Source organism: Symphalangus syndactylus, chromosome 15 (assembly GCF_028878055.3).
Source record: "Symphalangus syndactylus isolate Jambi chromosome 15, NHGRI_mSymSyn1-v2.1_pri, whole genome shotgun sequence".
NCBI lineage: Eukaryota > Metazoa > Chordata > Mammalia > Primates > Hylobatidae > Symphalangus > Symphalangus syndactylus.
The window spans coordinates 12918993-12944859 of NC_072437.2; the positions used below are offsets into that span (position 1 = coordinate 12918993).

At 36.2% G+C, this 25867-nt stretch overlaps 1 protein-coding gene and 1 non-coding gene across 3 annotated transcripts in view; both read left to right on the forward strand.

Annotated features, from left to right (window-relative positions):
- NALF1 (NALCN channel auxiliary factor 1) overlaps positions 1 to 25867 on the forward strand; it is a 713496-nt gene that overhangs the window by 555489 nt on the left and 132140 nt on the right. The gene's annotated exons all lie outside the window — the stretch shown is intronic.
- On the forward strand, positions 1715 to 1783 carry LOC129464255 (small nucleolar RNA SNORD31). Its single transcript, XR_008651494.1, has one exon. It is a non-coding gene; the product is annotated as a small nucleolar RNA SNORD31 (small nucleolar RNA).

The window sequence follows — 25867 nt, forward strand, 5'->3', positions numbered from 1 at the left end:
GAGCCCATCAAAATCTGAGGTTCCCAGGACCAGAGGAGCACATCCAGGAAGCTGCTGGAAGAACTCCCTTCTTAGGCTGGTCTTCAGTCATCCTTGGTGTTCATTCACAAACCAGGGATTAGGGTGGAGGTGCCAGAAAATCACAAATGGAGTATTTTTTTAATTCAAAAGGGAGAAAAAAAGGAGTTAGAGAACAGGTAGCATAATGATGACTCATAGTTAATTTCTAGCACTGAATGATTGGTTTGTGTTTACTTAATAATAAGTCATCACGAGAATCCAAAATTAGTGTATGCTGTCTGATGCCATGGATTATTTATGTTCTAAGACTTCATTATGGTTTGTAATGAGGCATCTGATAAGGTATGTTAACCAGTCTTTTGAATAAGAGATAGATATGTATGTAGATTTATCCACGTTACATGTAGGTGAGCATAGAGCTGTTTAAAGTTTATCCTAGAAAATGTTGTTGAAGAGGAAAAACAGCAACTTGAAGGTGATAAGGAATTACAGAGTATATACAAAAGAAGGTTGGATTCGCATGACCAGCCAATGGAAATAACTGTTATCCCTGGAAAAATACAGAGATCTCGCCTGGGTTTAAGTAAAATCTTTGCAAATGCAAGACAGAGAGTCCTAGTTTAGCAAACACTCTATATCCATGATAAGCTGATAGGGTGGGTGGTATGGCTATAAAAACAAACCCGAAACTAAGGGGGTAAGGCTCCATCAATAGAGAAGAGAGGAAAAATCTCACTCTACCTTAATTGCTCTAATGTGACAGAAATGAAATATATACCATTTTTTTAGGTTTTGGAATTCTTATTTTAAACAGGGATATGGATAGAACTGTGATCGAAAAAGTGTTAACAGGTACAGCATCTCAAAATGATGCCACACTTGAAATGATTATTTTTGATAAGATGCCATTTAGGAGGACCTGGAGCTTTTTAAACACTTGAAAGAATGTGTTATGAAAGACGTTACAGGCAGAATCTGTGTAGTTCTAGACGCAGGGCCGGGAACAACCCATGGAAATTAGTGGAAACCAAATTTCAGTTCAAGTTGAGTGCAACTTTTTACCATGTAGAGATCTGAAAATGGGCTGCCTTTTCATAGAAAAAAATGGCAAATATCTTAATCCTCAGAAAGTCATCTCACTAATTATTCCTGAAATCAGTGTTTAAACACCTGGAACAAACTTGCTAAGCTTAATGTTTTCTTCAACTCACAAAGCAAATTTAATGTTTCCAGTGGAGATCAGGATGTTCTTCTAGCAGGGAAAATTGCACAAACTACAGGGAAATGATTAATACTCAATATCAATCTCTTGCAATGTTCTCATATTTTTTCTCAATATTCAGAAAAATAAAATTGCTTCTGTTCTGTTCCTTTAGCCAGACTGTTCTCTTCAACTCATTAATTTATCTTGGAAACTCCACTTTTCAAATTTACAGGCCCATCATTAGGATGTTTAATATTGATGGGAAAAAGTAAAATGACTATTTTACCCACAAAAATAAAAGCATTTGTTATCCTTTTTTGATAAAGGTCTTCTAGATTTGCTTTGCCCACTTTAACTTTTTCTACGTATGTTAAAATTCAGTGTGCAATAATATTTTCAATTTCTCCACATTTTAGACTTCTTTAGCTAATTTCTAGTCACATAAATTCTTTTTCATAAATATTGATAGGAAATACCATTCTTAATGATACCACCAGTGATGAGTTGAATACTGCCCCAGTCTGATCAATATGCATGAAAGATATTTTCTGAGCTGTGAGTTTGAAAAATAAAAATAATTTTTTAAAAGATATATTAGCTCCTGTTGAGACAATCTTATTAATATAAATTCAGAGATATTCATAGCCAAAAGGAGCATTGGAGATCATAAGATTATTACGGTCATCTTATGCTTTTGTTATAAGAGGAAATCCTGCAATCGATAACAATGCAATGAGTGAGTTTGTCCTGTTGTAGATCCTTTTCACAGGGCCTGGGATATAGTACTTAGTGAATGTCCATATGCCAACATTCTTTACTCAAAGGAGCCCTATTCTTTCAATAGTAATAATGGAGGGATTATAGGAATAATTCCTGATTATCTCAAGATTTGCTTTTTATTACCCATTCTAGTTTCATCATGATTAACTATTTAGTATTATTTAGGTCGCTTGACCTCATTCTCTGCAACTAAAGAGTTGGTGCGAGGAAGTAAGAAAATGAGTCAAAGATTTGGAAGAAGTCCATCTGAAGTTGAGGGTTGCACTGATTAACAGTGGAATAGGTCAAAAGAAGATTTTGTTGGTTAAGTTTTTTTGTTGGTTGGTTGGTTGGTTTTTTTTTTTTTTTGTGTGTGCGTGTTGGCGTGGGAGAAACTAAGGAAATAATTCCAAAGGAAAGGCTTTTGATGGGTGTTTTCTCCTGAATTGTATAGTTTTCAGATTTATTTTACAGGATTAAAATGGCCATATTTTCTTACTGCCAGTCAATGTCTGTTTATTTTTTAGGCACATCTTTAAAAGACCCCCTAGAGAAGTGTATCTATATCATACAATTAGCCAGTCAAAAGACTGGAGATTATCTTTTCTAGAACATCTCTTCCATGTCTGTATCTTAATATACCATGGTTTTACCAAGAGGATTGAAGTTTTTAACTGGTGCCTTGTTCTGTTCTTTAAGTTCCTGCTAAATGCCTCAACTTTGGTGTGTCACAAGTACTTCAAATTTCAGCAGTTTAAAAATTGGCCTTGTGGTCATTCCATTAACTCCAACTTCTCCTCATTAGATTAGTGGTGGCTCTTTTCACCCGTACACCTAAGTTGGAATCCAAGCATCATCTTAGAAGCTCTGAAAGTGATCAGGGGAGCCTGAGGGGAGGTAGAATGTAGTGGCTAAATGTACAGGCAGTGGTGTTCAACTGCCTTGGTTTGTAATTCTGAGTCCACCATTCACTGACTGCATGAACTTGGACAAGTAATTTAAACCTTCAGTACTCCTATTTATTCATCTGTGTAAGTTGATAGTATTAGAACCTACCTTATATAGATGTTATGCACATTTAATGAATTAATAATTATCTTAAATATATGTGTTTCTTTTTATATTTATGAACCTCTAAGAACAAGGCAGAAAATAGCATAAGCACTTTCTTCTCATATCTAATTAATCATCAATTTTTAACAAGTATACTCCTTATATTGCGTCTTTATCTGTTCCATCCTGTTTATCCAGTGATGTTCTTGGCTGTCAGTGCTTGAATTCAGGCTCTTGTCATATCTCCATTAAATACTGCAATTGTCATTTTATTAACCTTCCCATTTTTGGTCTTTCCCTGAATACATCCTTTATGCTCCTGGCTGAATGATCTTCGAATATATTAATATACATCTAATCACAGCGTTCTTCTGTCCCACGTTCACCAGTTCAACATTCTTTCGTGACTCATTATTTTATCACTGACGCCCACCGCCCCAACCCTGATGGTTTTGATGGGATGTATATGATGGCCAGAGGACCAGTTGGCCCAGCCCTATCTCTGGGCACATTCTCCCTCACATCTTTCAATCAAACAATGCTGACAGACACCCTGCCTCCATCTTTGAGCACTTTTTTAAGATGTTAGGACGGTGACTTACCAAACTGAACTCCCTGAACTCTGCTGCTTAACCAAAATTTTCTGGACAATCATAAATCTATGTAGAAACATGTATGTAAGATGAGTCTTGGAAAAATAAGTTCGCTTACTTACGAATGGACATACAAATGGCAGCAATTATACTGTATGCATTGTGCTTGCTTTATGCCATAGGTGGACCATATTGATTGAATATTGTTGTTTTATGGATTTTACTTAAACCATTCTTTATTAATGAACCTTTAGTTTGCCCCTATATTTTTGCCCTATAACCAATGTGACCATGAACATTCTTGTGCATAGTCTTGCCTACATGTGCAAGAACATTTGTGGGAAAAATTAGTAAAAGTAGAATCATTGGGGCAAAGGGTGTGAATGTTCAAAATGTTGATGAGTATTTCCAAGTTGCGCTATCAAGAGGCAGCCCCAGTTTCTAGTCCTGCCACAATACATGAAAGTTTCCATTGTTCCTCTCCTTCTGCTCAAAGTATATAGGCTTTTTAATTTAATGTGTAGTAATCTAAATTCCCATCTGAAAGTCATACTTTATAAATGCTGCCTCTCTCCTAAGATATTTTTAAGGTTTGAAAAAAGTGGCCCTCATAACATGGCTTACCATGGAATGAATTACAGTTTTTTGCAATTTGCAAGCATTCAATAACTCAGAAACTTAAAGAGCCATGTTAGGGCACTGACACATTCTGTGCAAAAATATACAAATACAAATTCTAGCTTACCATTTTATTTAAAGCAGGAATTGTGCAGTTGATAATAAACAGGTGAAAATTTTCAAAAAGCTTTGTTTGTTATGTTTTGAATGATATTTACTTGTTTCACATATTTTGTCAGAAAACTGTCATTTGTAAATAATTCCTTAGGACTTTTTTTTAAATAAAATGAAACAAAATTAATAGAAAAGAGATTATTTGCTTGCTTTGCTTTTTTCTGACAGAGTTCTTATGCTCAGTCGTATCTCCTTATCATATTTGCATGCCTCTTATGGAAAGCAGTGATAGAAAAGTATGAGAATCTTCAGTGATTATTACCTGTGTCAGTTCTATTAACTGATGCTATTGGATTTTGAATGCTTTCTAAGCATTTTTATTCCAAAAATTTAACATTTTAATGCTCTACTCAACTTGTTTGTTAGTTTTTGCTTCTTTAATTACCTTGAAAATTTTCTGACATTTTATTTTTAGAAAATTCTATATCTTATGTTTTAATGCTTCATTTTATCTCAATTTTATCTCATTGTTTTCTCTCAGTTTTTCTGGATAACTCCCAGGTTATCTTGTCTTTGTGGTGTGGATATTATAATTCAATTATTTTTAATAAGTTATTTTGTACATATTGTAAACATTCATATGTTATATGCTACTATTTCTTATAATAGTCTAGTATATGCTCTTAATATAAATTAAGAATTAAAGATCTAAATCAAACTAGAAATGTAATCTGTTTTGCATGTTTCTTACTTCTTCCAAACTAAGATTGAACATTGTGTTTTAGTATCAGAATTTGGGGATAGATTGGTTTTAAAACTTGCATCTAAAGATTATTCCCAGGAATTCTACATGTTTTTAAACCTCTAATTTGTTTAAACCTCCCATATGTAAAATTGTTATAATATTATAGACAAAATGGATAAAAGTCAATACCTCTCTCAGTGGGATCATAGAATGTTTTTTGTTAAAAATCGGTGATTGGCACCCCAGTACACATATGCTTTAATGATAGTTTATTAAACATATATTAAAATGTATTCTTAGACACATATGCATGTCTCAATAAATGATTTTATGCATGAGTCATCTAACTCTTGAAAATAGTTATATTACAACCTTGATTCTGCTTCTAGATAATCTTTCATTTTGCTAAGTTTTGTCACAGATGATAAAAGATTAAGCGTAAAACTAAGTATTATTTGAGTTCTTGCAAAATCAGAATTATAGTCTTGGTTACTAATGTTTCTGCAATAATGTTAGGCAAGTTTTATATCTACTAAAAAGCAATCAATAGTTTTTCTCATTTCCTAGAAAAGATCTTTCATTTACATTTCTAAAAATTTTTTAAAGTGTTTGATTTTCAGTACTTTCCATGTATTGTTTATTGTGATCATTGCAATGATGACTTAACTGAAGATTTAGGCGTTATCATTTGACCAGCGTATATGTAAAAGTAGGCAGCCAGTTGCAAGTAAGTCAGCAATAAGCAGAAGAAGTGGATTCTTAAAAACAGAAAACTACAGCTCTAAGTCCTAAGACTTATCTTAAGAATCTACAAAGAACTCAAACAAATTAACAAAGTGAGTTTGGCTGCATCCATCACATGGGTATGGGATGAGTATAAGAAGGTAATATTTAGCGCAGAGAGTCTGGCTCAGAGGGATAAAGTGAAGCTGGGTACATCTTTATATTTTTATATTTATAAGAAATATTTATAAGAAATTTATATAAGAAAACATAAAGAATGTATTACTGTATACAAATGAAGAGTAGTAGAATTCTTTAATTCTTTTACTTTTTTTATTTTGATCCAAAGAAAGGGCATTCAGAAAGGAGCCAATATGAGGGAAAAGGTCATATTTTTAATTTTGTTTAAGTTGAATTTAATTTAAAGTGAGGGCTGAGAATTCTTACAGAGTAGTTAACTGTTGGAGCATATTGTGAGAATCCACAGGGTAACCCCCTTAGAAGTATTTGGGTTGATATTTTCATAGAACAATGAAGGAGCACAGTGAAAATGCTTTCAGATTCATTACCTCATTCCACCACCACCAGATGACAACTTTATGGCTTTGATTCCACTATTTGAATCTGTGAGCTTTCATTCATGGGTTCATTTCTCAATTCAGCTAATCTTCTCAAGTGCCTGCTAAGTGTGCTGCATTGTACTATGCACTGAAGATGCTAGCAGTTAGTAAACAGGGTTCCTTCCAGGGCAGACAGTCTAATGGGGAACATAAATGGGTGAAAGACAATGAAACCCTGTGGAATGAGCTCAGTGGCCAACAAAGTGTCTACCTAACCAAGACTAGGGCAGGAGGAAGTTTTCAAGAGAAAACTATGTTAATGCTGAGATAATTGGAATAGGAATCTTGCAGAGGAAGAGACAAGAGTACATTCTATTCAAGGGAGGGTCATGTATGAGGGGTAGGAGTCAGATGGGGTAAAATTGTTCAGTGTAGGAGCTAAAGGAAAATAAATCTTTCTGAAGAATCAAGATGAGGGTGGAACTAGGAGAAGAAAACAGGGAGTATAGACAGTGGTGCAAAATAAAACTAAGAAGGGCTAAGATAGGGCACTCCCAGAGTCTCATTAAGAAATTAGCACATTATCCTAAGGCAAGGAAAAAGATGGAAGAACTCGAATTTGTAGGAGATTATTCAGACTATTAGGTGGAAAGTGGATTCCAGAAGGCCAGCTGGGGGCCTAAAACCTAACTAGAAAGTGATCCTAGAGTTCTAGGACGGGATGCCGTTGCCCTTTGCAGGGGTAGTGATTGTGGGGCTGGAGAGAAACAGAGAAGACCTGAGAGACGTTTAGAAGATGGTCAGGTGGTAAGTCACAGTCAGTGACTTACTGTTGTACTTGTTTGTTTCCTTGTTCTAATTTTGCTTTAAAGTTATTTTAAGTTGTAGTTATTTTAAGCTGTGAACCAAAAGTATCTGAGACAGGTCTCCATCAATTTAGAGTGTTTATCTTGCTAAGGTTAAGGACGCACCCCTGATACAGCCTCAGGAGGTCCTGACAACATGTACCCAAGGTTTTTGGGACATAGCCTGGTTTTATACATTTTAGGGAGACATGAAACATCAATCAATATGTGTAAGATGTACACTGGTTCTGTTTGGAAAGGCAGACAACTTGAAGTGGAGGCCTCCAGGTCATAGATAATAGACAAAAGGTTGCATTCTTTTGAGTCACTGATCAGCCTTTCACTAAATACACAATTTACATGTGAGAGGAGGATACAGGAATAGTCACTTATGCCTTAGGCTCAGTGAATCTACGTTTTTACATAAGCAATGGGGTAGAGAAAACAATCAGATATGCAGTTGTCTCAGGTGAGGAGAGGGATGACTTTGAGTTCTGTCCTTTTTCCCCACACCTGTGAAGACAAGCTACCAGTTGACATTGCCAGGGTGAAATCCAACAGAACTGTTTTAGGGTAAAGATCTTGAGGTCCACAAGGAATTTTCTTGTGGACAAATTGTGAGGGAGGTATGTGGTTATTTTCCTTTGTTGTTGTTTGTTTGTTTTTAATCTTTGTAGCTATCTTATTTAGGAATAATTTGGAGGCAGGTTTGCCTGACATAGTTCCCTGCTTGACATTCCCCTTTGGTGTAGTGATTTTGAGGTCCAGAAATTTATTTTCCTATCACATTATGATTAGAGTCTTTTCAATCTGAAAACTCATGCCTTGAGTCCTGGAAAATATATTTCTGTTAAAAAAAAAAAAAATCCTGTTCCTTTTTCCCTATGTTCTATATTTTTGGGAGTTTCATGAGTTGGTTGTCTCCTATTCTTGATCCTGTTTTTGGTCATTTCTTTTACTTTTTCTTTTCTTTGTTGCTTTCTAGAGATTTCTCAATTTTATCTCCCAAGTATTCTGTTTTTTTAAAAATTCCAGCAATTACATGTTAAATTTCCAAGAGATCTTCTTCTCTAGTTTATTCACAATACTTAGTGTTTATGTCATGTCGACAGTTTCTCCAAGATTTCCCTTGTTGGTCTGTTTTGCTTTCAGTCTCTTTATGTAGGGAGCTTTCCTCAAATATCTTGTGATACTTATTATTATTTAGTTAAGAGTAAGGCACTAAAATAGCTGATTGGATAATTTTATATTGGTAGGTGAGAATTTTCACATCTTTCCATAGTTCTCTGCAAATTCACCAGATGGCCACTAACTTGAGTCAAGCTTTCTTACTCTGCTAGGTCAGTTACCCCTTCTCCATTTTCTTTTATTTCTTCATGTGTTGTGATTACAGGTTTTAGATATCCCTTAATTTCATAAAAGATGTAGGGTTCTCCTCTGATTTTCCTTGATGTTATTGCTACGATTTCTAAGTGCAGAAAACAGTTTTGGAAATGTCTAATTTTGCAGTCTTTTTTTATTATTATACTTTAAGTTTTAGGGTACAAGTGCACAACGTGCAGGTTTGTTACATATGTATACATGTGCCATGTTGGTGTGCTGCACCCATTAACTCGTCATTTACATTAGGTATATCTCCTAATGCTGTCCCTCACCCCTCCCCCCACCCCACAACAGGCCCCGGTGTGTGATGTTCCCCTTCCTGTGTCCATGTGTTCTCATTGTTCAATTCCCACCTATGAGTGAGAACATGTGGTGTTTGGTTTTTTGTCCTTGCGATAGTTTGCTGAGAATGATAGTTTCCAGTTTCATCCATGTCCCTACAAAGGACATGAACTCATCCTTTTTTATGGCTGCATAGTATTCCATGGTGTGTATGTGCCACATTTTCTTAATCCAGTCTATCATTGATGGACATTTGGCTTGGTTCCAAGTCTTTGCTATTGTGAATAGTGCCGCAATAAACATGTGTGCATGTGTCTTTATAGCAGCATGATTTATAATCCTTTGGGTTTATACCCAGTAATGGGATGGCTGGATCAAATGGTATTTCTAGTTCTAGATCCCTGAGGAATCGCCATACTGACTTCCACAATGCTTAAACTAGTTTGCAGTCCCACCAACAGTGTAAAAGTGTTCCTATTTCTCCACATCCTCTCCAGCACCTGTTGTTTCCTGACTTTTTAATGATCGCCATTCTAACTAGTGTGAGATGGTATCTCATTATGGTTTTGATTTGCATTTCTCTGATGGCCAGTGATGATGAGCATTTTTTCATGTGTCTTTTGGCTGCATAAATGTCCTCCTTTGAGAAGTGTGTGTTCATATCCTTCGCCCACTTGTTGATGGGGTTGTTTTTTTTCTTGTAAATTTGTTTGAGTTCTTTGTAGATGCTGGATATTAGCCCTTTGTCAGATGAGTAGATTGCAAAAATTTTCTCCCATTTTTAGGCTTTTATTAAATACTTTTTGGGGAACTCTATTGTGATGATTTAGCTCATTAATTATTTTTATTATATTATATCATTTATTAAATATAATATAATTTAATAAATGATTAAATGCAGTTTAATGTTAAGGAAACACTTTTGTCTAATGGACTACGGTCTTTACATCTAAGCCAGTAAACCTCTGTATACAAAAATTAATGCTTTATTAACTAGAAAGTTTTAAAATTCTGAGATACTATATGTTTTAAGATCTGACAGTTTTCAAATTAAAAAAGCAATATCAATCCTTTTAATTTTTAGATAGCTCTAGAATTGACATACAGTTTTAATGGTAGTTTAAGCTTAATGGTAAATGTGTTTATCTTTAAAAGAAGCATGCTGGGATGGAACAGGAATTATCTTTCTGTGCAAGACATCCTTTACTGTTCCTTTTTTCATGTAGACTGTAGATGAAGTACCTTCAAGCAAAAAAATAATACAAACAGTACTGATAGTGGAGATGGGAACAGCTGAGGAGCTATCTCATTTCTTGGGGAAAAAAAATGTGTTATAACGTCATTTAGGATATTTGGCCAGCTCTGCGTTTCTTTTCTTAACACGTTGATACCTTTTTTCCCTAGCCATATTTTCTAATTTCTCACTAGTCTTTTCACTCACACATGGTCTTAAATAATCCAGATGGCTTGGCACTGTGGCTCCCGCCTGTAATCCCAGCACTTTGGGAGGCCAAGGCGGGTGGAACATCTGAGGTCAGGAGTTTGAGACCAGCCTGACCAACGTGGTGAAACCCCATCTCTTAGCCAGGTGTGGTGGCGGGTGCCTATAGTCCCAGCTACTTTGGAAGCTGAGACAGGAGAATCACTTGAACCTGGGAGGCAGAGGTTGCAGTGAGCCAAGATCGTGCTACTGTACTCCAGCCTGGGCGACAGAATGAGACTCCATCTAAAATAATAATAATAATAATAAATAATTTTATTGTGTTTTATGATAAAGTGGTTGATATGTGTCCATAACTCAATCCACAAAGAAAACCAGGATTTTGTTGTTGTTCCTCTTCTAGTCATTTTAGCGTTATTTTCATGTCAAGAGAATCACCTTTCTACTTTATATTTGATGTAATGAAATTCACGGTAATACTTTGGTGATACTTTGATGTAAAAACATTATTGGTGAGAAGAAAACTACTTATTTTTTCAATGTTTTAGGAGAAATTACTTTTTTTTTCTTTTAAGATGGAGTCTCACTCTGTCTCCCTGGCTGGAGTGCAGTGGCATGATCTTGGCTCACTGCAACCTCTGCCTGCCGAGTTCAAGCGATTCTTATGCCTCAACCTCCCAAGTAGCTAGGATTACAAGTGTCCGCCACCACGCCCGGCTAATTTTTGTATTTTTAGTAGAGACAGGGTTTCACCATGTTGGTGAGGCTGGTCTTGAATTCCTTACCCCAAGTGATCCACCTGCCTCGGCCTCCCAAATTGCTGAGATTACAGGCATGAGCCACCGCACCCAGCCCAGAAGTTACATCTTAATACCTCAAGTATCAAGAAATTAAAAGCTAAACACACACACACACACACACACACACACAAAATTAAACCTAACCCGACATTTGCATACCAACTTATTAGTAGCGCCATGTGGAATTGGCATCTGGGATGTTTGAGCTAATACATCAGAGTATTCTGCTTTTAAAATGAAGACATAAAATAGCTATAAAAACTGCTTAAGAGGAATTTTCACTACTGTAAAACTTCGAGGACAAATATTAGAATTTTAAAATTATTTAAAAGAAAACACTCTGTACTATCATCAACATGAAGTTGAAATTTAAGCTACATACTAACCAAATCCATTAAATGAGCAATGTGCTTTTAAAGAATTTGCTATATGTTCCAACTATATTATAGTCAATTCTCTGGTGAGCAAAATGTTGAGACTCAGAATTGAGAATAATCACACAAAATAGGGCTGATTCGGTCTTAACCACCAATCTCCACATTAAGTTTAAGCCACACTGCCTCATATTTGAATGTGTTCTTCAGCTCGACCTTCCTTGCACCTGTTCCTCCCGTGAACCTTCGTGTAGACCTTTTATGAGGATAATGCTAGTTCATTAAATATCAGCTCACACTTTCCCGAATCAAATAATAAACTCTGACTTTTCTTGCCTGTGTGTGCTTCTTATTTGCCTCAGGACTTTTCTCAGAATTTTAAGAAAAGTAAAATGATAGTGATCACACTCTGGCATTTAGAAGCAGGAATAGTTTTGGTTATAATTCAAGTGGTCAAAAACTGTATGCCAGTGAATGTGAGAGAGAAATCAGAAGAGATGAATGACATCATACTGAAGAACACTTTGTCCAAGTCTTTTGTTTCTAACCTCTTCTGTGTACAGAGAAAGCATCTCACCAAAGACAGGTATTCTTTGTGCTCATTGTTGAATTGTTTATTCATTCATCAACATTTTTTGAGGGGCTCAAGGTTTCAAACAGTAAGAAAAATGAGTAAGATGACGTACTCACCATTAATGAGCTGCCTGCTTCGTTAAAAGTAGAGTGAGATAAATAGACAGGTACCTTTCTATTGGAATAGTGCCATTGTAGGAGATAGATACACAAGCAGACAAAATGTATTTGATCTACAGCTTAAATGCCTTCCATTGAATTAGAAATCAAATAAACTCAACACCTCAAATGTTTTTCAGGAATTAAAATAATAAGACAGAGTTGAAGCCTGAAGAGCCTGCTAAGGCAGGAAAAAGGAATGTCTGGCTGCCCATTTGCAGGCATTGGCTTGAGAAAAACAACCTATAGGTTATATCTACTGTAGCAAGCCATCCTTTTGCTAATGTAAGTCATGTTGCAGTTCATCTGTAGTTAATAAATAGTTTTCATATTCAGGATTGATGTTCAGGAGAGACATTAGCTTGATTTCATTGCAGTTGAGGTTGAATATATTTTCAGTCACTGTTTGAGCACTTGTATTTCCTTTGTGCCAAATTATTGTTTCACGTCCTTTATCCATTAATTTTTAGAGACATAGTCTATTTGTAATTCATGGAAAACTACTGGTAATTTTTCATATGGTTAGCAACGTTTCTCAATTCCTTTTAAAAATTTTTGGCTATGATTGCTATGGACATTCAAGAACTAAAGTGTCAAAAAGCGTAGATACTCACGCCTGTAATCCCAGCACTTTGGGGGGCCGAGGCGGGTGGATCACGAGGTCAGGAGATCGAGACCATCCTGGCTAACACGGTGAAACCCCGTCTCTACTAAAAATACAAAAAAATTAGCCGGGTGTGGTGGCGGGTACCTTTAGTCCCAGCTACTCAGGAGGCTGAGGCAGGAGAATGGTGCGAACCCGGGAGGTGGAGCTTGCAGTGAGCCAAGATCGCGCCACTGGACTCCAGCCTGGGCGACAGAGCAGACTCTGTCAAAAAAAAAAAAAAAAAAAAAAAAAAATCATAGATACAAAATACAAAAAAGTAATACAGAAATTTAATGAGATTTCCAGTGATTTCCTGGGTAAAAAATAGTGGAGGAATGCAGTGCCATTACCACTGTATTTATTCCCCCACCCAAATACACTGGTATTATACTAAGGGTGTCACATGACATATTTTATAATATTAATGGCTCTTTAGAAGATAATCATGACAGCATTAATGCCAGTTCTAAATTACATCACAAGTTACAGTCTAATATATCATTTTGAGGTAATCAACTGCCCATGATCATGAATCACAGCCAGTTTATATATCCACTTACAGTATGTGTATTAAGTGAACCCAGATTTTCCTTAAGTATATTGTAAGTACTCTTTAGCAATTAGTCACAAAACCATTTTATTTGTGTTAAAGATTACCTAATTCTCTTAATTGTTAAAGGGTGAATTGTCCTTAGTGCCACAAAGAATGATAAAGAACAGTAGAGGCTTAAGACTGATTCCATTTCCTTGTTCAATTTTCTGTTATCCATTTCAATGCCATTATAGCACCAGCAAGTTTTTTGTTTTTTTTTTGTTTTTTTAAATAAAAAAGGAATCATCCAGCTACTCAGGAAGCTGAGGCAGGAGAATCGCTTGAACTCGGCAGGTGGAGGTTGCAGTGAGCCGAGATCGCGCCACTGTACTCCAGCCTGGGTGACAGAGCGAGACTGGGTCTCAAAAAAAAAAAAAAAAAAAAAAAAAAAAAAAAAAAAAAAAAAAATTCATTCATCCAAATGAATCAATCAAATAAATCAGAAAATATGATCCTCCCATTAAGTTAGTTTTTTCTGTCTAATTCAGGGATGCTATCCTGATGACAGTGCCTGGTAGTCAATTAAACTATAACTTTCCTCTTTCCCTCTGTTCTCTCATCTCTGTCCCAAGTAATAGACATCTTGGTTCTTGTTTAATGGTATGCAGTGTGGACACTGGGATTTCCAACCTCCCTAGGTGAGTCTAATGGCAGTAAAGGTTATGAATAACTGGTCTAAGGTTTTACACTTCATTCACTTGTGGGCACACTTTCAATTAAAATGATTAAGAGCCCCAGAAATAGCGTGGCTTTGATTAGAAGAATGGGCACATCTGCCTTAGAAGTAATGGACTTATAAATATGAAAACATGTTATTAAGAAAAGAAACATGTAAAGTCAGGCATTTCAGGTGAGACTTCCCATGGCAAAAACGTGTTTGGGCTTTTTGTTTTGTTTTGTTTTGTTTGTTTTTTTGAGACAAGCTCTCACTCTGTCACTGCAGCTGAAGGGTAGTGGTGTGCTCACTGCAAACCCGACCTCCTGGGCTCAAGCCATTCTCCCACCTCAGCCTCCAAAGTAGCTGAGACTACAGGCAGGCACCACTATACCCAGCTAATTTTGTTTATTTTTTGTAGAGACAGGGTCACACCATGTTGCCCAGGTGGGTCTCAAACTTCTGGGCTCAAGCGATCCGCTCCCCTCAGCCTCCCAAAGCGCTGAGATTACAGGCATGAGCCATCTCACTTTGCCAACATGGCACTTTGGCAAACAAAAGTTACTCTTATTTCTTACGGTAAAAATATGAGGTAACATTTTTTTCTACCAGTTTGTTAGTGAAAACAAAATATCATTCATTTTTGTTGTGGCCATAGTTACTGTTGACAGAACATGATCGGAGCCACTTCCCTTAATCCTCAAAATGGTAAATGACAGTGTATTCAACCCTAAGTGTTTGCAAATCACTGAACTCTCAGATTTCATCATTAATACCAAATCATCCCTGATACCAAATATTAACAGAATCGTTGCCAGAATTCAGACATAAAAATTACAGTGGAACCCGATGGTGGGCTTTGACTGTTGCTGTACAATCCTCAAGTCTGTCACAGCAGCCGCAGATGGGAGGCGGGAACATCTTTGTGATTTGATTTCATTACCATGGTCCAACAGCGATCGTGTCAATGTGAGAAGTCATATCATGTTGTTTTTGTCGTTTTTGTCTGTCTGGTGGCTTTTCTTTGGTTTCAAAGAAGAAAGAACTCTTTGAGTTATAATAAATAATTACCTTGGGATAATTTTAAATTTATAATTCTAGAAATTTTCAAACATATATAAAGAATTAAGAAAGGAACTAATGCGTTTTGATTCACACATCACCAGTCTTCAGTAGTTATCAACATTCTGCCATTCTTATTTAGTTTGTACCTCCACCCATTCCCCTCACCCCTAGTTGATTTCTTATTATTTTACAGTGTGTAAGGTAAAAATTACATCCATCAGAATACATACATCCTAGCAGTGCAGTTTTGACAAATGGATGTTGTGATATAACCTACACATTTTCACAACATAAAGCACTTTATCTTCCAAAGCATCTCCTTCTTATTACTTTCCACTCAGTCCTCAACCTCCAGAGTCAGCCACTGCTCTTATGTTTCTACCTTGGATTATTTTTCCTTTTCTAGAATTTTAGGTGTAAAGAAAGATGCAGTATATATATATTTTGTGTCGGACTTCTTTTGCTCAATGTAAAGTCTGTAAGATTCATTCATATTGTTTTATGTGTCGCCACTTCATTCCTTTTTATGGCGGTATAGTATTCAATGAGACCATGTGGGTTAGTTTGGCAGCGTCATGACGTCATACAGGACTCAGGCTCTTTTCTGCCATCCTCACTGTGTCAGAGTTAGAATTTCATGGATTACAAGCATTATCCCCTCATGACAACATCTAAAGCATAAGCAGAAGATAAGTTTAAAGACTGAGATTTTTAACTTAATATGCGTAAATACAATTAGCACTTTGATAAATTTAAAAAAAGGGTTATGGATATAATGATGCCATTTGTTTTAGAAATCCCATTATTGCATAAGCAATCAGCATTTTTAACTTCAGCATTTTTATTACCAAAACAACCTTTACTCTGACATTTCTCAAGAAGGAACTGATAAATATGAGATTTTATGACTTATTATGTGGTTTTCTTTAATGCAATCAGCCTAGAGAGTGAAGAAAAAAATATGCTTTTTTGGGGTCCCTAAAGCAAAGTGCTGGACACATTGTAGAGACGTTGTGAGTGTCTCTAACTCTGCAGTGAGGTATGATTTACTAACTTACAACCAGCCAATTGGGGAGTGTGAAGCTATGACTATAAGGAGTAAGCAGAAGTTTGAATGTAAATGTTGATTTTGTTCAAGCAACTGTTATTCTGAAAACTATTGGTCATATTCATTTTAATAGCTTATTATCACCATGTATACTGAAAAACCTCATTTGGTTATTGTCATTTTGTATTCAGAAAAAGACTCCAATAAGACCTCCTAAGACTTTTGCATTTATTTTCCAGGAGTTAGCCTGTGTTCATAATTACTTAATGGTCTTTAGTGTGTTCACAGAATAATAACAACAGTCGTAAATAATACATAACGTTTGCATAGGGCTACCAAGGTGGCAAAGCCCCGAACTCTCTCCAGCAATTGACATTCTTCTCACTGCCATCTCGTTGACGCTGCCCCCTTGGCTGACCAAGATCTTGTGGATGTACTTTCTCACTTAACTCTGTCTCCTTTAATTGGATTTTTTTCTCCTGCTCTTAAGTGTAATTATTATTCACATATTTTAAGAAGCGGTAGACTAGGAATGAGAAAATACAATTTCTGGTCTCGGATCCACATTTTAAACATTTATGGTGGATGTCATTAAACCTCTCAAGCTGTTTCTGCAGTTCTACAATGAGCATGTTCATATTTTCTTTGTTAATTCCACAGATTGCTGTCATTATCAGTTGAGATAACACATCCAAGTTCTTTAAGGTAAAATGCAAGCTGGAGACACTGCACTTACTATGCTGTCTGTATAGTTTCAGTGAATTTGTCTACTTTTACAATTCCATCTCTCACTTATTTGTTGATGACTGCTAAATTCAAAACTAAATCTTTTAAAGCTTTTGGCCCAAATTCCAATTTTTATTTACAGGACTTACATGTCTATATTCACTAATACCTCAAATTCAATACCAAACAACCAGTTGTGACAGAGCACATGAAGGTGGTCAGATGGAAATACAAGGTGCCTCATTTAAGAAGAGTGATGCTCCCTGAATGTAGATCTACAATATTAAGTATATTAATATAACCAAATTGGATTTTTAATCTCACAATTATCCACTTGTATCACTCCTGAATCATATAAGCTAAATGATATGGTTCAAATGATATCATCAGAAGAAATTATAAATATGTCTTTAATTATTTGTACATCTTGAATGAGAAACTGAACCCAGAGAAATAGATTATATTTGGATTGATTTTCCAAAAGTACTCTGACATTGAATAATAAATTAAAGAAATACTTTCAGACATAGTTACTAAAAATACAGTTAGACTACTCAACTAGTTGAATATCTCCTAGGAAAAAAAAACTCAGTCTGCTAAAAGATAGTATCTACTGTATTTTTGAGTGGCCTTTTTCTAAATTAAATTGCTCAGAAGATTAAAAAAAAATTTTTCTTGAAGAGAACACTTAATGCTTCATGAATTTTGTCCATTAATGTGGCCATAGGCTATGTAATTGTGTCACAGGAATGGGACTGTGGAAAAAAAATCTACATTGCTTTTGGAGTTTGTAATAACGAAAACAGGGGATGGTGTTGAGTCACGAGTCTTACAGCTTTTAGGAACTTGAGAAATCTGATTTAAACATTTCAGATTTGTTTTACTCTACAGCTATAATAACAAACATCTCAAACATGAAATGAAGAGGAAACTAAAATAACACTATGTGTGGCACAAATATTCTGATGTTTTTATTTATTAACCTATACAATTTAGGCTGAGTATAATATACCTATAGAAAAGTGAGTAAAACATATATTGTATATAGCTTGATGTGTTTTTTCTCTTGCTCTTCGGTCATTTGATCTTGTAAATTATTTTATTTTATAGTTTTGTGATAAGGATTTAATATCCAAAATATATAAAGAAATCCTACAGCTCAACAACAAAAAGATACCAAAGATGGGCAAAGAACTTACATAGACATTTCTCCAAAGAAGACACACAAATGGCCAACAAACACATGGAAAAAAGCTTAAAACCATCAGGCATTAGGGAAGTCGAATAAAAATGACAGCGAGGCACCACTTCATACCCACCAGGATAGCTATAACAAAATCAAACAACAACAAAAAATAAAATAGAAGGTGACAAATATGGACGACGACATGGAGCACGTCATCCAAGTTCAACTCAAGGCCTAGGTCACAAGTTAGCAAACTACAGCCTGAAAGCCAAATCTGGCGCACAGCTTGTTTTTGCACAGTCTTCAAGCTAAGAATGTTTTTCACATATTTACAATGTGTGTGTGTCTGTATGTGTGTGTGTGTGTGTGTGAGAGAGAGAGAGAGACAGAGAGAGAGAGAGCAATCATATGTGGCGAGAAATCATATGTAGCCTGCAGTGCCTGAAATATTTACTATTTGGTACTTAGTTTTGCCCGGGCAGGCACATTAGTCTGGGGAGGATCACCTTGATCCAATTCACATTCAATTGTTTTGAACCTAGGTTTTAGGTTTATTTTATTTTATTAATTTTTTTGATCTATTTTTGGTTAGCTTTGAGGTCTTCACCAGATCTCATTCTCTTTGCTAGATCCTAAACTGATATTTTCCCCTCCCATTTCCACTGGAGCCCCAGTGTTGTAATTTATCATTCTCTTGGATACCAGTTATTGCTCATTTTATCCATCACTACATCACAGCTTATAATTCAGCAAATTCTTCAAGCAAACATTGAAGAGAAAAAAAAAATTCAAAATGAAGGGCTCACTGCTAGGCCTTGACTCTTTCTAAGATTTGAGGCCTTCAAATACTCACTTCCTTGGTAGCCCTCTGTCTTAGTCTGTTTTCTGTTGCTCATAACAGAATACTTGAAACTGGGTAATTTATAAAGAAAAGGAATTGATTTCTTACAGTTATGGAGGCTGGGAAGTCCAAGGTTCAGGGACTGCGTCTGGTGGGAATCTCCTCCTGGTGTGGACTCTGCAGAGTCCCCAGGTGGCACAGGGCATCACAGGGTGCAGGGGCTGAGCTTGCGAGCTCAAGTCTTTCTTATAAAGCCACCAGTCCCACTCCCATGATAATTCATTAGTCTATTAATCTATTGTCTATTAGTTCATGAATGGATTAAGCCATTTATGAGAGAAGAGACTTCATGACCCAATCACCTCTTAAAGGCTTCACCTCTAATACTGCCTCATTAGGGATTGAGTTTCAATGTGAGTTTTGAAAGGGACAGACATTCAAACCAGAGCACCCTCTAATTGTGTAAATAGGTTGTTTTTTCAGCTTTTCTAGTTGTTCTTGGATGTAGGGTTGATCTCTTACAGGCTAATCCACCACAGCTGTTAGGATGTGAAGTACCAGAGTTTTTCTTATTGTTTTTGTTTGTTTGCTTATTTTTACTTTCCAAAATATGTGAGAATAACACATATTAAATATAGACCATTATAGTAGTGGCCAAAACATGTTAATTCAAGAAGGAACTATAGAAAAAAAGTTATAAAATAAATTAAAGGAAATAACTACATTCTAATAAATAATTATGTAGAAGTATGTAATAAAATTAGCTCAGGACATATAATCCCATAAAATATTCTCATTTGCAGATGAGGAAAAATGCAGATGAGAAGATAATTCCTTTAAAGTTTACATAGTAAGTAATCTCAGAGGTAAATGTAGAACAGAAGGTTTTGGTTTTGTTTTTTTTTGTCTCTCTTTATATCACTTTTTGTTGTCCATGTTTTGGAAGCTACTACTTTATGTTACTGATTACATTTCAATAATTTCAACAGCTGACTATATTTTGTACTACATTGAAAGCCATTGCTTTATAAAGCTATTGCTTTCTCTTTTTCACTTTTTAATTCTTAATATCAGATTGCTGAGTGGTCCTTTGTTTTGGTCTATGAATTAATGAATACACAAATGACTAAATCCATGGATGGATGTTGAACAGGCTATATCTGGAATACAGCAGCACAGTGAGTAACTATAAAAGTAAATTGAGGAATTCTGGTGGGGAACTAGACTTCAGTAGCCTTGGTTAAATATTTTAGAGATAATTTGTACATAAAATGAAAAATATAATTTACAATAAACATACGTAAGAAAAAAGAGGAATATAGAGAAACAAGCAAATATTGCAAGATTGGTTGGGTATTTCGCAAACTCTGAATTCCAGCATTCCATTTTATATTGTAACCTGATAAATTTAAGAATGCATAAGCAAGATTTGTTAGGTAATGTGAATTTAATGTATTTAACAGCACCTGAATTTTGATTGCTCTAGCTATTTATTCTTCCAGCTTTGAGGGATTTATTGAAATAAATTAACATTTGAACAGTTAATCTGTCCCTCTCGTTTAGCTAATACATTTTAAACCTGCCAGAGGTAGGTAAACCTTCATGAATATTAGACATTTTAACAAGCTATTTATTGAGTCAATTGCACCATTTTTCATTGTCATTTAGATGCAGTACTTTTCTATTTCATTCCATGATCCATCAATAAGGAAATGGCAACTGCTAAAATGTTCAAATAGAATGAAATTTTAGCTTACAGTTAAAATTTAAGATGAAAATAATATTTTTCTATTTTTTATTACAACCAACTAAGTGTGGGTACTTTGGAAATGGCAATAAATAAACAAGTATACTTGTAAAGTATGCTCATTTTCTGTCATTTAGAAATAATGCAAATATTAATATGAATCATTCTAATTGTCCAAATGAGCTTAATTAAAGCAACACTGTGAATGATAACTCACCTTGTTTAATGAAACAACAAGCACATCTGATTAAATCTTGGGCCTGAGGCTGCAAATGCGGGGAATATATTCATATCTTGTGTTTATCCTGGTTTGGGAATTTTCTAGATCAATTTAAAACCTGGCTGTCTCACTGAGTAGAGATGAGAGAACAGGACTGTAACTGGAATAATGATCAGAACAGGAACTTTGGATATTGTATTTTTAATTTTTTAGTACCATAGCCTTTAATCCTATAACCTCAAGGTCCTGAAACCTTGCCAGACAGTGGTTAAGAATGGATTCAAGGCCGGGCGCGGTGGCTCACACTTGTAATCCCAGCACTTTGGGAGTCCGAGGCGGGCGGATCACGAGGTCAGGAGATCGAGACCAGGTGAAACCCCGTCTCTACTAAAATACAAAAAAAAATTAGCCAGGCGTGGTGGCGGGCGCCTGTAGTCCCAGCTAGTCGGAGAGGCTGAGGCAGGAGAATGGCGTGAACCCGGGAGGCGGAGCTTGCAGTGAGCCGAGATCGTGCCACTGCACTCCAGCCTGGGCGACAGAGCGAGACTCCGTCTCAAAAAAAAAAAAAAAAAAAAAAGAATGGATTCAATTGGTATTTGTGTCCAAATTTTAAGAACTCATGACCACATACTGTCCCAGTGGGACCTCCAGCCCCCTGCAAATCTTAGGGGAACTCCCGGGGAGTGTCTTCTGTGGACTAGGAAACAATACCCTCTTTCTGGAAATACTGGTCTCCAAGAACAGGGACCAGGACATTTTATAGAAATGACTGATGCTCAGGTTGGGGCAAGGAAAATGCAAGATAAGCCTGAAGCTTTTTGTGGCTGCAGAAAATGAGGTGTTCAAACAGGAACGGGTGTGTCCAAAGAAAGCCAGATGAACAGGAGAAATTCCCAGGGACAAAGTAGGACAATTAAGCAATCAAACGATGACAGAATTGGATTATAATTCATGGAACAACAACAAAAATCCAAGACAACAACGTTATTCAAATACATAATCGAATAAATAAATAAATAAGGAACAGTTCTTCCTTACAGATGGGTTCAACTAATATGTGTAGAAGAAATAGGTGAAATATAAAATTGCTCTTTGTCGATGTGACGGTAGTAATTGCTGCAGGAAAGATCCACTTATGAATTGGAAAATCAGTCAGTGAAAGTTTAAGGAAAAATAGGATGTTAGTGTAGCCTCAAAGTATATCCTTCTTTTTTATTTATTGATTTATTTATTATTATTATTTTTGAGACAAAGTCTCGCTCTGCAGCCCAGGCTGGAGCGCGGTGGCAGGATCTCACTCACTGCTACCTCCGCCTCCTGGGTGCCAGTTCAAGCAATTCTCCTGCCTCAGCCTCCCGAATAGCTGGGATTACAGGCATGCGCCACCATGCCCAGCTAATTTTTGTATTTTTAGTAGAGACGTCCATGATCAAAGTTAATATCACCAGTAATAAAACATCACATCATGACCCTCCGATCGGATGTGCTGAGAAGGACAATATGTCACTGCTGTGGGAGTCTTGCCAAATGTTAGTCAAAGCATGAAAAAATACGTCAAAACCCAAATTAGAGCTATTCTACAAAGTAACTGACCAGTGCTCATCAAAAGTGTCAAGATCATGAAAGATAAAGAAAGAATGAAAATTGTCGCTGATTGAGAATAAGACATACATAAAAACTAAATAGAGTATAGGATCCTAGGTTGGATCCCAGAGCAGAAAAAGAACATTAGGGGGGAAAAAGTGGTAAAATTTGAATAGACTCTCAGATTTAAGAGTGTTACACAAATGTTAATTACTTGTTTTTGAGAATTGCGTTGTAGTTATGTAAGTTGTTTTCATTAGGGAAAGCTGGGCGAACAGTATATTTAAAAATTCTGGACTATTTTTGTAAATTTCTTTAAAATTATTTCAAAAGAAACAGTGAAATAAAGAAACATGTGTGGCCAGGTGCAGTGGCTCACGTCTGTAATCCCAACACTTTAGGGGGCTGAGGCGGGTGGATCCCGAGGTCAGGAGTTCAAGACCAGCCTGACCACCATGGTGAAACCCCTATCTCTACTAAAAATACAAAAACTAGCCAGGTGTGGTGGTGCATGCCTGTAATCCCAGCTACTCAGGAGGCTGAGACAGGAGAATCGCTTGAACCTGGGAGGCGGAGGTTACAGTGAGCTGAGATTGCACCAGTGCACTCTAGCCTGGCGACAGAGTGAGACTCTGTCTCAAAACATAAATAAATAAAAATAAAAAAGAAATGTGTATATGTATGTGTGTGTGTGTCTTTTTGTCTTTTTTTTTTTTTTTTTTTTTTTTTGAGATGGAGTCTCTCTCTCTGTTGCCCAGGCTGGAGAGCAGTGGCGCCATCTCTGCTCACTGCAAGCTCTGCCACCTGGGTTCACACCATTCTCCTGCCTCAGCCTCCCTAGTAGCTGGGACTACAGGCGCAGGCCTGCCAACACACTCGGCTAATTTTGTGTATTTTTTATTAGAGATGGGGTTTCACCATGTTAGCCAGGATGGTCTCGATCTCCTGACCTCATGTTCCACCCGCCTTGGCCTCCCAAGTGTGTGTGTATTTCTTGACTCATTACAATAAAAGCCTGATCTATTAAATTTGCCCAAACTTCAATGCAAAAATACTGAAATGGTTTTGAATACAGTATGGGAGATATTTGGGTGGACAACAGATGGCTTTTACTGTAAGATGTGCTCCCTTTGATGGTTCAGGAACTCTTCACAGAATTAGGTAACAGTATTTGACCTGTGTGAATCTATGAAAATAGTTATAAATATGTCTTGTTTCTCATTTTACTCCTAAGGTATGTACAGTTAACATCCACATGGCTATAATCTATTCAACAGTAATTCATTTAGTCTGCTCCATATTGCATTCTGTTAAATAACTTGAGAAGTCATTATTAAAATATAAAAATAAGGCCGGGCGCGGTGGCTCACGCTTGTAATCCCAGCACTTTGGGAGGCCGAGGCGGGCGGATCACGAGGTCAGGAGATTGAGACCACGGTGAAACCCCTTCTCTACTAAAAAAAAATACAAAAAAATTAGCCGGGCATGGTGGCGGGCGCCTGTAGTCCCAGCTACTCGGAGAGGCTGAGGCAGGAGAATGGCGTGAACCTGGGAGGCGGAGCTTGCAGTGAGCCGAGATTGCGCCACTGCACTCCAGCCTGGGCAACAGAGCAAGACTCCGTCTCAAAAAAAAAAAAAAAATATATATATATATATATATAAATAAGCCTGATTATTAAGGTAGAAAATTAAGCAGTAAGTGGGTTTAACTTCAGTCTGAATTATATCTATCGGGCTGGGCCTCCTTTCAAATTTCTGATCACTCTGACAGTCATTGTCTTTCTCCAAAAATTCTGAGAGCCTTTGATTTTGTTTTCTTTCTTTGTTTTAATGACATGTTCTGAAATCTAGCCTTTGGGGAACTGGCTGCCTTCATGGTTAAAATGAAAGATAAAGTGTGGCCCCCTCCTTTCAATATTCTGAGGTCAGATATCCTTCCCTTTAACTTGTAGAAACAGAAGTAACTTATAGCTCATTTTAGAGAGCAAAAATGAGACTCAGACATAAATTAATGGTACAAGATCTCAATGATTTTACTGGTAAAATAAGAAAAATACTGTTTCTTTTCATTATCAAATTAGTCATTAAAACATTCTAGCAAACATTCATTTTGTGCTTACTATGTCCTCAACACTGGAGGTAAAAAACAATGAAAAAGACACTATCCTTTTCCCACAGAGCCTACCATTTAGTGAGAGATAATCAAGTTATAATGGAGCCCAGAAGAATACTGTAATAAAAATTGTGGAGGAGAAGCCCATTACATAGACTGAGAGGCTCAGGCGTGCTCGAGGTGAATATAAATCATCTGCCTTTTCTACCACAGCTCCAGTAGCATATGAAAAAATAAATAAATAATAATAAAATTAAAAAAATCTATAATCTATGTAGGTCTGGGTGGCGACTCATAATGATGCATTAATTTTCAAATTTTTTTCTGAATACCTTGTGCCTGAGTGTAAGTTAAGATGACAGCTGCTCCCAGTAACTGTGTGGTTGATTCTGCCTTGACATTCACCCCTACCTACCTTTGAATTTAATTTGCAAACACTTTCAATCATACCATCCTGTTTTTTATCAGCTCTTGCCACTCTGAAAACTATATGTATATTTTCTTTTTTACCTGTTAATTTTCTCTCTCCTGCCACAGAGACCGTCACCTTTGTACATTGCAACTAGGAATATTGCCTGCTGAGTCTTTCCTTAATAAATGTTAAGAGAGTGAAATCTAAGTGTCAGTTGATAGCTCATTGCTCGTCAATTTAAAAGGGAAGCACTTTATCTTAAAATTTTCTTCAGTATAGCTGAAACCAACAATTTGGAATAAGAGCTTGAATAAAATAATTTTTTCTAGGATAATGCTAGTTTTGAAGTTGGCAGCTAAAGCCTCTTGCATCTTTGCTCTCTGCCCCTCACCCCACTCATCTTTCAGGTAGCATATTACACCTTCCTAGATTTTTTAATTTTACTGAAGAATATTCAGTAGATATTCTTTAAAAATTTAGTCCCACAAAAATAAGCTATGAACAAATTTAACTATAACCATTTTAAATACCACTAGGCTACTGTATCTTCTTCTAGTTATTATTCTGATACATTTGAAAAAAAGTTTTAAAAATAAACACTATCATGGATTAAATCTGAAAATGTAGTTGGATGTATTACAAATACTCTTTTGGCAATGTATGTTTGGCAGAGAAAATACAGTTTGGGGAACTGCTATTAATGTGATGATATTGTGGAATTTTTCTATATTTTTCATTAATTTCTGTATTATTAAATTAGATAGGGAAATGTATGTGAAATTGGA